The 14924-nt window shown below is 41.5% G+C and overlaps 1 protein-coding gene across 3 annotated transcripts in view; it reads right to left on the reverse strand.

Moving 5' to 3' along the window:
* wdr7 (WD repeat domain 7) overlaps positions 1 to 14924 on the reverse strand; it is a 1110115-nt gene that overhangs the window by 683873 nt on the left and 411318 nt on the right. The gene's annotated exons all lie outside the window — the stretch shown is intronic.

Raw genomic sequence — 14924 nt, forward strand, 5'->3', positions numbered from 1 at the left:
TAATCTACCCTGTCTTTCCGTTAATATCTTGAATACTTCGATCAGACCACCCCTCGGCCTTCTAAATTCGAGCAAAAACAGGTCTAATTTAAGTAACCTCGCCTCATAACTCGTAATGAATAAAGTTGGACATGTGAAGTTACAGTGTTGGTGGCTTAAGAAAAGAACTGGGAAGACAGACTCGGTAAAAGAGGATAAGCCACTTATTAAAGTGGAGGAAAAAAACATTGTCTCAGAGGAAAACGTACAACAGAGTGTACAGCCTGTTCAGAGGTTGGTGGATAAGCAGGTACTAGGACCTTTGAAGGATCTTAGCTGTGAAGGTACGGTTTACTTGTGTACACAAAGGGGAATAGGTAAGGAGATTAAGATCCTAGGGACAGGAGCAAGTCAATCTTTAACAGTGAGAGATAAGGAGATATGTAGTTTGGAAGGAGAATTGCCAGAGAAGGTGGTACATGTGGAATTGGTGGTGAGAACAGTAATGTACCACTATGTAAGGTAAGGTTAGAGAGTCTGGTGAAAATTGAGGAAGTGGTAATAAGAGTAAAACAAAAATTATCTTTTTCGGGGGTAAAATTTATCCCAGGTAATGGTATACCAAGATCACGGGTGGGAATGCAGCTTAATGCGGTTGAAAAGCAGTGGAAAGTCAAGCAGCTGAGATGGTGCAAGAAGTATATCTGGAAATGTTTCCTGATTGTGTGGTCACCAGATCTCAAAGCCTTAGGGTGAGACTGGAGGAAGAGAACTTGAGGAGTACCAATAGGGAGGCTGACAGACACCATGTTTGATCAGATGGTTCAAAAAGAACAAGAGCAGGCGGCGGATGAAGTGGATATCTTTAGTTCAAGCAAGTTGGCTGAATTACAACAGAAAGATTCAGAGACAAAGCAGTCATATCAGAAAGCATATACGGAAATGGAATCTGAGTGTATACCAGAGTGTCATTACATTAGAAAAAATATATTAATGAGAAATTGGAGACCTTTACCTATTCAAGCAGATGCAAAATGTGCAGAAGTCATAAAGTGGTACTACCGATGAGTTGTAGAAAGGAGGTTTGCGGGTAAAGCATGAGGTTCCAGTATGGGGTCATTTAGGAGTAACGAAAACTCATGCAGAAACACAAAAATATTTTTATTGGCCTGAACTACATAAGGATGTAGTTGCATTTGTCACACATGTCAAGTGACATGGAAACCTCAGGTGTTAATAAAACCAGCACCTTTAATACCCATTCCAGCATTTGAGGAACCTTTACAAAGGATCTTATTTGATTGCATGGGACCCCTATGTAAAACCAAAAGTGGGAATGAGTATCTGTTGGCCATAATGGATGTGTCTACTAGATTTCCGGAGGCAATTCCATTAAGAAACGTGACATCTAAGAAGATTGTAGAGGAGTTGATCAATTTTGTTTACTAGATATGGACTACCAAAAGAAATTCACTCAGATCCAGATTGTCCTTATCTGGGGAAGGATGTTCATGCTGTGGAGGGAGTGCAACAAAGGTTTACTAGGCTGATTCCTGGGATGGCGGGACTGTCATATGAGGACAAGCTAAGTCGGTTAGGATTGTATTCATTGGCGTTCAGAAGAGTGAGAGGGGATCGCATAGAAACTTATAAGATTCTAACAGGATTAGACAGGGAAGATTCAGAAAGAGTGTTCCCAATGGTGGGGGAGCCTTGAACTAGGGGTCATAGTTTGAGGTTAAGAGTTAAACCTATAAGGACTGAGGTGAGGAGAAATTTCTTCAACCAGAGAGTGGTGAATCTGTGAAATTCACTACCACAGGAAATAGTTGAGGTCAAAACATTGTCTCATTTCAAGAAGGAATTAGATATAGCTCTTGGGGCTAAAGGGATCAAGGGATTTGGGGGGGGAACGCAGGATCAGGGTATTGAACTTGATAATCAGCCATGATCATAATGTACAGCAGAGCAGGCTCGAAGGGCCGAATGGCCTTGTCCTACATCGATTTTTAATGTATGCTTCCATGTAGGTTTCCATCAGAGATCCAAGTTTATGTCAAAATTATTCAAGGAAGTTATGGATAAGCTTCAGAATAAAGCAATTGAACTCAATGGCGTGCCATCCAGAATCTCAAGGGGCATTAGAAAGAAGGTATCAAACTCTAAAGACCATGTTGAGGGCCTATAGTCAAGATTCCAGCAGATTGGGATAAAATAATTCCATTTGTATTATTTGCAACTAGGGATGCACCTAACTCATCAACTAAATTCAGTCTATTCAAATGGATTTTTGGTCATGAGGTGAGAGGACCACCTAAACTGATCAAAAGAGAAATTGGTGAGTCACTGGTCGGTGACTATGTTGTTGGAGTGTGTGTCAAACTTTAGAGAGAGATTAACTAGGGTTGGTGAATTAGCTAAGAAACATTTCAAATTGTCACAACAGGTAATGAAAAAAGAGGCAGAGACGAAATTTAAAAATTGTAGTTTTGTTAGAGGAGAGAACGTACCAGTACGGTTATCAATAGTAGGTGAACCATTAAAAGCAAGGTTTAGTGGGCCTTATCAAATTGAAAGGAAATTGAGTGAGGTGAATTATTTGAATGCCAGACAGAAGGAAATCTCAGAGTGGCCATGCTTAAAAGTTATTTTCACAGAGATGGAAAGAAGGAGGAAGTGTTAGTCGTGCAGCTCAGGGAAAAGAGATAAATCCAGACAATTCTGAATTTGACATTCCTCAAATTGGATTGAGGTGTATTAAAAAGTTGGGATAAATTATTGAGTTACCCTCTGGAGGAAAACCAAAATGACCTGAAAGTGTTATTACAGTCACAAAGAGCTGTATGTGGGAATAAATTGGGAAGTACGAAAGTAATTATGCATGATGTAGAAAAAAGAAATGCAATTCCCATTAACAACATCTTTCCAGGCTCAACCCACTAAGTTAGCACAGGTACAAAAGGAGATTGACAACATGCTTGGAAGTTACAGCAACTGGAGCTCACAGATTGTCACGGTAACAAAACAAGATGGAACACAACGATTATGTGTGGACAATAGAAAGGTTAACACAGTTATGAAGTCAAATTCGTACCCTATTCCTCATTTGGAAGACTGTTGAAAAGGTGGGACGAGCACATTTCATATGCGACCACAATATGATGCAATTTACCCCGCAGTTTGAGAGGGAGAAGCTGGAATCAGATGTGACGGTCTTCGAATTGAATAAAGGTGACTACAAAAACATGAGGGAGGAGCTGGCCAGAGTTGACTGGAAATGAGTCTAAGTGCGTCCTTGGTGGGCCCAAAAATGAAGCAGAATCCCATTTAATAGGAGGGCTGTTCTCAGCACTGCAAGTGCCGGGAAATACTCGGCTAAATGCACCTGTAACAGACTCTTTCATTTCTGTTCAATCGCGCCCAAAGTGTTTTTCCGCTTGGAGAGATTAGATCATTGCTGGGTCGAGCTCAGAGAAGCAGAGAGGCAGCGGGTTTGGAGAAACTTTGCGAGAGAGAGCCGAGTTCTGATCTGCATGAGTCCACAATTCTTTCCAAGTAGCATAGTTAAAAAAAGTAATTTTTTTGTCTTGTCTGAAGGCAAGGATGAGGGTGAAACAATCTGGTTGAAGTCGCTATTTTAAGCTATTTCGCCAAAGTCTAAAGGGGTTCCAACCAGTGCCTAATCGGTTATAAAGAAAATATTACTCTATGCCCTGCTAATTTTAAGATGGATTAAGAGCTGTATGATCTTTTCTTGTTTTGTAATGGTAAACAGTATAATGTTGTTAAAGAGTAATTGTAAGCTGTTCTTTTCAGGTGTGTAGTTTAATACTGTATTCATAATAAAACTTTGTTTTAGAAATACCAAAGACCTACTTTTTAATAGAATCACTCCTGAAGCAAATCATTCTTTCCACACAATCTTAAAATTAACTAAAATATTGAGGTTTCGATCCAGTATCCTGGCCACGGTTGGGGTCTGGTCTGGCTCACAATATGCCAAAAAATAAACATCCACCTACAGATAACCACAATGATGTATTTATAAATTTCCTGTTAAACCTTAAGAATCAATGCCATTAATGGGTAAACTTACAAGATAAATACAGTTCTAAAAAAAAAGCAGCCTGGTTCCTGGTTGTTTTAGTGCAAGACTGCAGTTGTGGTAAATTCTTAAGACTATTGTCCCTGCTTATCAGCCCTATTGTTAAAAATGGTAAGGTTAAGATTATTCCCGTAATGTAGAAAATCAACTCCCATTGCAATTTGCTTATTGCATTGCAGAACAGCTTTGATATTATTTTAATATTGCAGTACAATATTAGCAGCACGGTAGCACAAGTGGCTAGCACTGTGGCTTCACAGCGCCAAGGTCCCAGATTCAATTCCCCGCTGGGTCACTGTCTGTGCGGAGTCTGCACGTTCTCCCATGTCTGCGTAGGTTCCCTCCGGGTGCTCCGGTTTCCTCCCACAGTCCAAAGACATGCAGGTTTATAGATTATCATAGAATTTACAGTGCAGAAGGAGGCCATTTGGCCCATTGAGTCTGTACCGGTTTTTGGAAAGAGCACCCTACCCAAGGTCAACACCTCCACTTTATCCCCATAACCCAGTAACCCCACCCAACACTAAGGGCAATTTTGGACACAAAGGGCAAATTATCATGGCCAATCCACCTAACCTGCACATCTTTGGACTGTGGGAGGAAACCGGAGCACCCGGAGGAAACCCACGCACACACAGGGAGGATGTGCAGACTCCGCACAGACAGTGACCCAAGCCGGAATCGAACCTGGGACCCTGGAGCTGTTAAGCAATTGTGCTAACCACAATGCTACCGTGCTGCCGTGGTTAGGTGGATTGGCCATGCTAAATTGCCCTTAGTGTCCAAAAAGGTTAGGAGGGGATATTGGGTTATGGGGATAGGGTGGAAGTGAGGGCTTAAGTGGGTCGGTGCAGACTCAATGGGCTGAATGGCCTCCTTCTGCACTGTATGTTCTATGTAGTATGTTCTAATAGGGGCTACATGGTGGCACAGTGCCAGGGACCCGGTTTCAATTCCGGCCTTGGGTGACTGTCTGTGTGGATTTGCCCTTTCTCCCCGTCTGTGAACTCCGTAGGTTTACTCTGAGTGCTCCAGTTTCCTCCCAAGATCCAAAGATGTACATGTTATGAGGATTGGCCATGCTAAATTGCTTCTTAAGTGTCCAAAGGTGGGTAGGTTAGATGGGGTTACAGGGATAGGGCAGGGTAGTGGGCTGAGGTAGGGTGCTCCTTTAGAGGGTTGGTGCAAACACGATGCGCCGAATGGCCTCCATTTGCACTGTAGGGTTTCTGTGATTCTATTGTGTGGAACATTACAGTATATGTAATTGCATAATTTAATCTAGTGAACAGATGTTCATAAATACCTGTCTGGAGCCAACAATGAACAATTAAAAGTTGTGGTACAGGTATGGAAAACATTAGGAACAAAAAATAAACTTATTCGTTGGCAATCCTTTTGGCAAAGGCAAGGTCCACAAAGTACTAAATCACAGGATACAGTTTTTCTGTAATTCTTAATGCATCTATGGTTTTATATGCTGAAAATTGAGAACATCCATTAAGAACCTTCTTAATTTCTGCTCATTTGGATATGAAATTGTGAGATAAACAATTCAAAATACATCTGTTGTGGAATAGGTAGAATATACTGCAGTAAATTATTTAAGAATATTTTTTAAATATTTTTATTCAACAAATTTTCATAATTTTCACCATACAAAAGAAGAACAAGAAATACCCCACAATGTAAAAAAAAAATCCCATCCAAAATAAGAAACCCCCACCTCGCCACCTGATCCCCCCCCTTGAACAATCAACGGTAACCAATTCCCTAAAGTGCATAATGAACAAATCTCAACAATTGTAGAACCCTTCCTTTGCCCTCCTCAGTTCAAAATTCACCTTCTGCAGGATCAAAATGCAGCAGGTCTCCTCGCCATGCCAAGGAACAGGATGGAGAAACTGACCTCCATCCCAACAAGTGATCAGCGAGGCAAAGGTTAAAACATCCACCCCCGCTCCCACCTGCAATTCAGGCAGATCTGACACCCCAAATATGGCTTATAGGAGACCGGTCTCCACATTCTTATGCAAGACAACCCCCCCCAAGATTGCGCTAAATACCATCCTCCAAAACCTCTCCATCTTCAGGCAGGACCAAAACATATAATCATGATTCGCAGGGTCCCTCCCACATCACTCACAGACATGCTGGAGAGGGTGCAGAGGAGGTTTACCAGGATGTTGCCTGGTCTGGAGGGTGTTGTGTATGTGGAGAGGCTGAATTGACTCGGACTGTTTTCATTAGAACGACGGAGGTTGAGGGGTGACCTGATAGAGGTCTACAAGATTGTGAGGGGCATGGATAGAATGGATGGGCAGGCACTCTTGCCCAGTGTGGGGGGGTCACCATGAGGCATAGGTTTAGGTCCGTGGGGCAAAGTTTAGAGGAGATGTACGAGGCAGGTTTTTTTACACAGAAGGTGGTGAGTGCCTGGAACTCATTGCCAGGGGTTGTTGCGGAAGCAGATACATTAACGTGTTCAAAAGGCATCTCCAGCAACAAAGAGGCCGGCACTATCGGGAAGGTCAGGAAAACCTTTCTTGCGAAGTCGCGAACCTGTCCGTACCTAAACCCTTCCCCCTGCGCCAATCCATACTTCTATCCCAACTCCTCCAGGCTCACAAATCGCCCCAGGAAAAAATCCTTAATTTCCTTGCTCCCCCTCTCATCCCATTTAAATTATTTGACAATTAATATTTCCCTCGCTTTAATTATTTAAAGCTCCATGATGAGTGAGGGGAATAATCAGGAAACTAGCTACTTTATGTACAAACAGCTACTGGAAGCAATTATACAAGGCAATTTGCATTGATCCACTGTGCCTATTTTTTATCCATCTCTAGATACACTTTGCTTCTAGTCAAGATGATTGGTCAAGGTGACAGGAGGTTTAGTCCAGTTACCCAGAACCAGTACCCAGTACATTTCATATTCGTCTCAAATTTTTAAAAAATTATTAAATGTAACTGCTGAAAAACTGGTTTTCAAAATACACAATTGCTTTCCTTCTATCTGCTGACTTTTCTTTGAGACATTTTTATTTAATTCATAATGTTCTTGGGCTCCTTAAACAATCTTCCAACACAATCATATTTGGTTCAAAAATGTAATACATTAGCTGACAACAAGAGAAATGACTCATCTGTTTCGTTCTCCCATTTCAAACTCAATTAAAGAAACTGAGCCTGTTTGGATTTTACAAATGACAGAAAAAAGTTTTTCAAGGGTGTTTCAACTACTATACATTTTGACTACAATATTACACCAATTACTAAAATATTCTTATTACAAGTATACAGAATCACATGTGGTGTTTTGCAAGATAAAATTGCGAAGGAAAATACCAGAGGTCAGGAATTGCATTCAGAATATTTTAATTATACTATGGTAGTGCTGCAACTAATAAAATCCCAAGTCAATCATCAAAAATCTGAAGTTGGGGTCAATATTGTTAAAGGGGCAGCAAAGATCACGAGATTTAAATTAAAGATTATCTGTTCAGAAATTCAACAGATCGTGTGCTACATCAATTAATGTTAACAAGGATAATTCAAGTGCACCTTTTGAGTCAAGAGTAACCCAAAGCCAAACTAGTTGAGAAGTGTACCAATGATGACACCAATATTATTAAACCATTCAGCCTACAAACACTTTGGAAGTACGGATTGCATTGCACTTGCTCGATCACTTATTTCACAGGAGTGCAGAAACAGATATATGCTAATTAACCCATCAAGTCTTATCCTTTCTAACCTGCCCGATTTGACACGTTTATATTTTATTTTTAATACCAATATTTCATCTCTTAATTCCTCACTTTCCAAACAAGTTATAATTGCACTTTTGATATTATATTTATAGCCTTCCAGGACAAAGTATTCATGTTTCCATTACTGCGTGGGTGGAAAATGTACAAGTTTAACCCAAATTTTAAGCTTACACCTTCTGTTCTAGATTCCTTTAATTGTGTGAAGGTTCCTTTTCCAAACTACTTGTCAACTCTATTATTTTAAACCTTTAATTTGAATAACACCTCGACCTATATATCCAGTGAGTATACCCAGAGTTTACCTAGCCTCCCATTATAGATGTCCCGTTATAAAAACTGTGAACCCGATGAGTCACTGCTGAGCTTTCACCAAGTCAGGCTATTTTTCCTAATGCAGGACGTTCAAAAATGAACACAATGATGTTTTGAGAGGATTTAAATAATCTTACTTGTGAAAGGCAGTTGAAGTATGAGAAACTAGTAGTATGAGACGATCTACGTGAGTATGGAGAATTTAGCATTAAAGGGTATTGGGATTAGTTTCCTCAGATTCCGAGATCTTTGTGCCTTTAAGATAGGATAATGGCAATCTAAAGTCTGTAGCCTGCATGAAGAATTAATTTCTGGAACCTGTCCAAAGCAACCAAGAAGGTTGGGAGGATCTCCAGATGGACTCACTCAAGCTCATTGTTACTGCATGTTAAGAGCTCTGCATTCTGGAGGAAAAGTTTCTGGTGTGCAATATCACGAGAGAGCAATTGAACAGCTAGATAAAAGCAGCGAGGCTGAGGAAGGGAAGTAAATGATAACCTACAAGGGTGGAAGAAGGACAGAGTAAAGTAAAACTACCAGAGGTCGCTGATGAATAAGAGAAATACACAAGAAGCAAAGCCAAAGGAATAGAGATTTTGGCGAGTTGGGTGCAATATGAAGCGGGTTAGAGAGACAGAAAAGGGAAAAGCAATGACGGGTTCTAAGCACATGGGCAAAATTTATATTTGAAACATTGGGGTCCAGGAACCAATGGAAGTTACGTTGGGCATGGACAAGGGACAAACAGATCTGGTGCATGACTGAGTATGGAATCATAGAATCTCTACAGTGCAGAAGGAGGCCATCTGCAGGTAGCAGGGTTTTGGATAAACTTGGTGTAGGATGAGAGATTGTCCAGGGCAGCATTAGAGTAACCAAGTGCAAAGGTGACCAAGTTATATATAAATGCTTCAGCAGCAAATTTGTCCAAGTATACATAGACCTGGCCAATATTCGAGAGATGGCAGTACACCATCTGTGTGACAAAAAAATATATGGTTAAGAGGTTCATTGAGATCTATGAGGACTCCAAATCTGAATCAGCCTTGAGAAAGGTTGGTGGCCAGACACAAAGTTCATTTTGGCAGTTGATGGTGATGGTTTCAGTCTTGCCCATGTTTAGCTGAAAGGAATTACAGCTCATCCAAGACTGGATATCAGGCAAGCTCTTTGACAGCAACAATGGATGGGTCAAGATAGCGAGTGAAGAAGTAGAGTTGGGTGTCATCAGTAAACTGCATTGCCAAGGGACAACATGTAGTTGATCAATAAGAGAGAATAAATGAACTCTTGGCTAAGATCAGGTAAGAATGAACCAAGAAGTGGGCCCAACAAGCTGGACCATGAGCAGAGCCATTGGAGGAGGATGGTACAGCCAACTGTGGCACAGACTGTGGAAAGGAGAACAAGGAACAATGTACCATGCTCACTCTCAGAGGATATTGTGCATAATCTTGGTATGAGCTTAGTTGGTGGAAGCAGTGTTAACTAGATTGGAAAAATTCAGGAAAGATGCATACTGACTTGCGGGTTGGCAAAATATTCAAGGAGTTTGGTGAGAAAGGGAGTTTGTAAGTAGTGGTAACATATTATGTCTAAATCCTTTTGTCAAATCCCTATGTTAACCTTTTCAGGACACTTTGTGATGAATGATAAATGCCAATCCTTCCAGAAATTTGCTCGCATTTTTAAAAAAATCTAATCTTTCCAAAAGAGAAAATGGATAAAATTCAATGGACACGATCCTGCATGTTAGCTCGAGAGTAAATCTCCCTGAAGAATTCCTTCCTATTACTAACTTTTCCATTGATTCTTCTTTCCAGTTATGTTTTCTTAGTGATCCACTTTAATATCCTCTGCCAATGCTGGTCAAGCCAGTGCATAAGAGGTGCAATAACATAATCCAAGTTTAACTTTGGGGAAGGACTCAATTTTTGAGCAGTAACTCCTGAATGCATTAGTTGAGATCTCCAACTGAATCACAAGATGAGCTCCCTTCCTAATGCACTCAGATACAGTAGTCTATGCTTTCCACCCCTTCACCAGCAATTGGGTTGCAATGCCAACAGTACCTACCCAGAAAGACTCACTTACACTTTGGATGCAAGCATTTCAGGGCTTGATATAACAGGAGGAAAGAAACCTCAATGTGAGGAAAACGTTTCTTCCAAGGTTTCTACTTTATTTTGATGATTAAAGCCTATCAAGCTCTGAGTACTTCGGCAGCTCCATTCTTCCCTTCCTGTCTTAAGCCCCCTCACTTCAAAACATGGCTCCCTGAATCCAGCATTGAACTCAAATAGAAGGTAAACTAGCAGAGGCAATGTTTCTATCTGCGTACTTTTAGTTTTTCAACTAAATCTTGTGACTTTACACGCTTTCCCAACCTTTTCATTATATCCTTTTATATTGTACAACTGTGTTACACCATTCAATGTTCTTTAATATACGTGGAAAGCAGGGAACTAACGTCCCCTTTCTACATGGCCTGATAATTCCAAATCTATTGCTTCTTAGTTAGTAATTCACAAATTATTGGAAACTACTTAATTTCTGAAAATATTTCATAATCCAAAAGATATCAAGATTCCCCATTAGCCTCAACTCTAATTTTAAAAAACATTTGCAGGCATTCGGTCAATAGTCAGAATCTCCCATGTCTGGTATAATTTTATTGAATTTTCGAAGTACCGACATGTTTCATTGTTCTGCTAACAATTTTAGAATGGCATGCATAAAACTTACCTCAATTGACTTACCCTGCACACTCAAAGTTTACCATTTATGGTTTACATTCTTTCATCAACTGTACTGCCACATATTTGCATCAGCTACACTTCTACCCATATTATTAAGACGTCCATGTCCAACTGCAATCTTCCTTTTTCCATCCAGCGTCATTCCAACGCCAAATCACTCTCCAAGTTATCCAACTTAAGTTTCATTCCTGTAGTGGCGTGTCTAAATTATTCATTTAAAGAGTAAACAAATGATGTGCAACACAAATCTCTAGCGCACATCATTGTTCAGATCTGAAAAACATCCACTTGCTCCTAATCCCTAGTATTGTACATTCATTTAGCTAGAGCATCTCTAATAAATGTCTTCACCTTCACAAATTTCTTGAAATGACTTGCCAAATGTCTTGTAAAAGTCCACGCAAACAAAGGTCTAGCATTTGCAAAAAGCAAAACAATAGGTTCTAGGCATATCACTAATACCCCAAAATCATACTCTTCAAGAGTTGAGAAATTTGGACTATACGGTCTTGTTCCAAACAGTCAATTTATGACACATCATGCAAGTGTTGTTCAAGATATTATCTGGAATTGAAATTGACAAGTAATTTAGTCTGTCCAGAATTACTTTATCAGCACTGAAAAAAGAGAAAGTTGACTGTATTTTTATGTAGTTCTCGGTATGTAATCTGCAGACATTCAGAGGTTACTTATTGAGCCAAAACTACATTAAATTATGCAAGATAAAGAATTTCCAAATCGGCTGGGGTTCTGTTCAACCACCCAATTTGGAGATGCCGCATCCATGGGAGGAGGCTCAAACCATTTACATGACCATCAGGCCTCCATAAGAGATGTAGGATATGGGAGTTGGAAATCCTACTCGACCTGTCTCACTCCACCCCCCACCCCGAGGACTGCCAGCCTCTCCATTGTCGACAATGAAACTGGGAGTGGTGGCTTCTGAAGGTGATGCTGTCAGGCCAGAGCTCCAGCATCACTGCGTTGCTGGAGGAGGCGGCAAGGTAGTTGGAAGCAAGGGAAGAGGGATGGCTTTAGCACCACTTCAGGCTTCCCAACATGACGGAGCAGGGGCAGCCTTGGGAGGCAAGAAAGAGCTGTGCTAACTCCCATTTAATCCGCGCCAGTAATAAGCTTGGCTGGGGTCAGGGATAATTGATGTCAAGTGGCTCATTAATAAGCAGAATTGATGTCCTTCTGGATTCCCTCATTGGGCCCTTCTGGCCCCTCACTTAATTGGGGACAGTTTTTCCAATGTCAGGAATTGCAAATAGTCCCACCTGATTTTCCCAGCCAATCCGATTCTCCTGGCCACCTCCACCATCATGTCCGATCCGGCAAGCTCCATTCTGCCCATTTTCTCATGAACCGAAATTGCTCTGTCTATTGGTGGAAACTTCAGCTGAACTAACTTCCTAACTTCATCAGTTTAAAAAAATTAATTTACAGGAAGTGGGTATTGCTGGCTTGGCTGGCATTTATTACCCATTCCTAATTGCCCTTCAAAAGGTGGTGGAGAGCTGACTTCCTGAACCACTGCAATCCCTGAGGTGTAGGTGCACCCACAGTGCTGTTAGGGACAAAATATCAGAATTTCCATGCAGTGACAGTGAAGGAACAATGGTGATGACTTGGAGGGGAACCTCCAGGTGGTGGAGTTCCCAGTGTCATGTGAATGTCCCTTTAAGAAATGGCTGCAGTGATGTCATTGTGTGGGTGGAGCTGGGCTCTGCTCTGCTTTTTACTTTCGTTTTGTGCTGAAAGCTTTTTTGGCTGTGTTTAGTTTCACTTTCAGTTGGAGAGCTGCATTCACAGCAAGAAGATGTTCTGATCTCTCTCTCTCTGCAATCTAAACAATGTCTCTAGATCACTTGATGATTTCAAAGTAATACTTGTTTCTGTAGAGAATTTAAACCTGCTGTCTTTGTTAAAAGGATTTAACTTATGGATGTTGCTAGGAAAGGTATTAAGGGTTACCTATAGAGTATTGTACGCTCACTATAACACTCAAATGCACCAAATTCAGCACTCAGTGCTCATCTACATGCTGCAACATCCCTCAGCAACACCTTTGGAAAGGACAGTGTTAGATTTCACAATTAGGTTGATGACACCCTGCTCACCACCATCTCTCTTGGGGCTGGTTTAGCTCACTGGGCTAAATCGCTGGCTTTTAAAGCAGACCAAGGCAGGCCAGCAGCACGGTTCAATCCCCGTACCAGCCTCCCCGAACAGGTGGCGGAATGTGGCGACTAGGGGCTTTTCACAGTAACTTCATTGAAGCCTACTCGTGACAATAAGCGATTTTCATTTTTTTCTTGACTCCTCCACTGTTGCTCGATTATCAGACTGCTTATCTGACATCCAATACTGGATGAGCAGAAATGTCCTCCAATCAAATAAAAAAATTTGAAGTAATTGTTTTTGATTCCAGGGCGACACAATGGCGAGCAGTGCTGCATCACAGCGCCGATGAACCGGGTTTGACCCCGGATCACTGTCCATCTGAAGTTTGCACATTCTCCTCATGTCTGTGTGGGTTTCATCCCACAATCCAAAGATGTGCAGGGTCGATGGATTGGCCACAATTTCCCCTTAATTGGTATATTTTTAAAATTGTTTTCGATTCCTGCTCCAAATTCTGTTCTCTGGCCACTGACTCCATCCCTCTCTTTGTCAACAGTCTAAGATTAAGCCAGTCTGCTTGCAACCTTGATGGTACATTTAGCCCTGAGGTGAGCTTCCGATCGCATATTCACGCCATCAAGACTGTGTATTTACATCTTCATAACATCACCCATCTTCTCCTTTGTCTCAGTTCATCTTTTCCTTAAACCCTCATTCATGTTTTTGTTACTTTTAAATTTGATTATTTCAACACATTCCTCACTTTCCTCCTGTGAGACACTCATTCAAACCTACCTAATTTTGGTCAACTGACCTAATATCTCCTTCTATGGTTTGGCATCATGCTTTGTTTCACAATGCTACTTTGTCACGCTTTGGGACATTTTATTATGTTAAAGGCACTACATAATAATAATCTTTATTAGTGTCACAAGTAGGCTTACACTAACTGCAGTGAAGTTACTGTGAAAGTCCCCTGGTCGCCACACTACGGCGCCTCTTCGGGTACACGGAGGGAGAATTCAGAATGTCCAGTTCACCTAACAAGCACGTCTTTTGAAACTTGTGGCAGGAAACGGGAGCATCCGGAGGAAACCCAAGCAGACACGGGGAGAAAGTGCTGACTCCGCACAGACAGTGACCCGTGACCCAAGCCAGCAATCGAACCCAGGTCCCTGGCACTGTGAAGCAACAGTGCTAACCACTGTGCTAATAATAATCGCTTATTGTCGAAAGTAGGCTTCAAAGAAGTTACTGTGAAAAGCCCCCAGTCGCCACATTCCGGCACCTGTTCGGGGAGGCCGGTACGGGAATTGAACCCGCGCTGCTGGCCTTGTTCTGCATTACAAGTCAGTTGTTTAGCCCACTGTGCTAAACCAGCCCCTTACCACCTGGGTGCTACCATACTACCCAGGAACATATGTCAATATATTGCTGTCATTTCAGAAGCTGAGGGCTCAGTATTTGACATAATAGCCTCTTATTAATGTCACAGTTGCAAACACAGTGGTGGTCATCTCAATTTCCAGAGGTTTCTAACTTTGTCCTCACATATTTAACTCTGCTGCATGTACAGCTATAGTAAAAACCAAGAAATTATGCAATTTTTCAAAACAATGTAAAAAGAAAAGTATTGTAATTTATTCTACAATGTGCTTAGACGTAACCACTAACTTACAAATAAATTGACTTTCGGTTGCGGCTATGCCTAGGTAGGTCGCACGTTCGGCAGCTCCCGCCGGGAACAAACTTTTGGGCTCTCTAGAGGGGCCCCAACGGCAATTGTTCGACGGCTTCCAGTGTGGGAAGGTGACAGCAAGGTCCCCCCCGACATTATATGGATTGGACCAGGAGTGGAGCGGTGGAA

The sequence above is a fragment of the Scyliorhinus torazame genome, chromosome 3 (assembly GCF_047496885.1).
Source record: "Scyliorhinus torazame isolate Kashiwa2021f chromosome 3, sScyTor2.1, whole genome shotgun sequence".
NCBI classification, from domain to species: domain Eukaryota; kingdom Metazoa; phylum Chordata; class Chondrichthyes; order Carcharhiniformes; family Scyliorhinidae; genus Scyliorhinus; species Scyliorhinus torazame.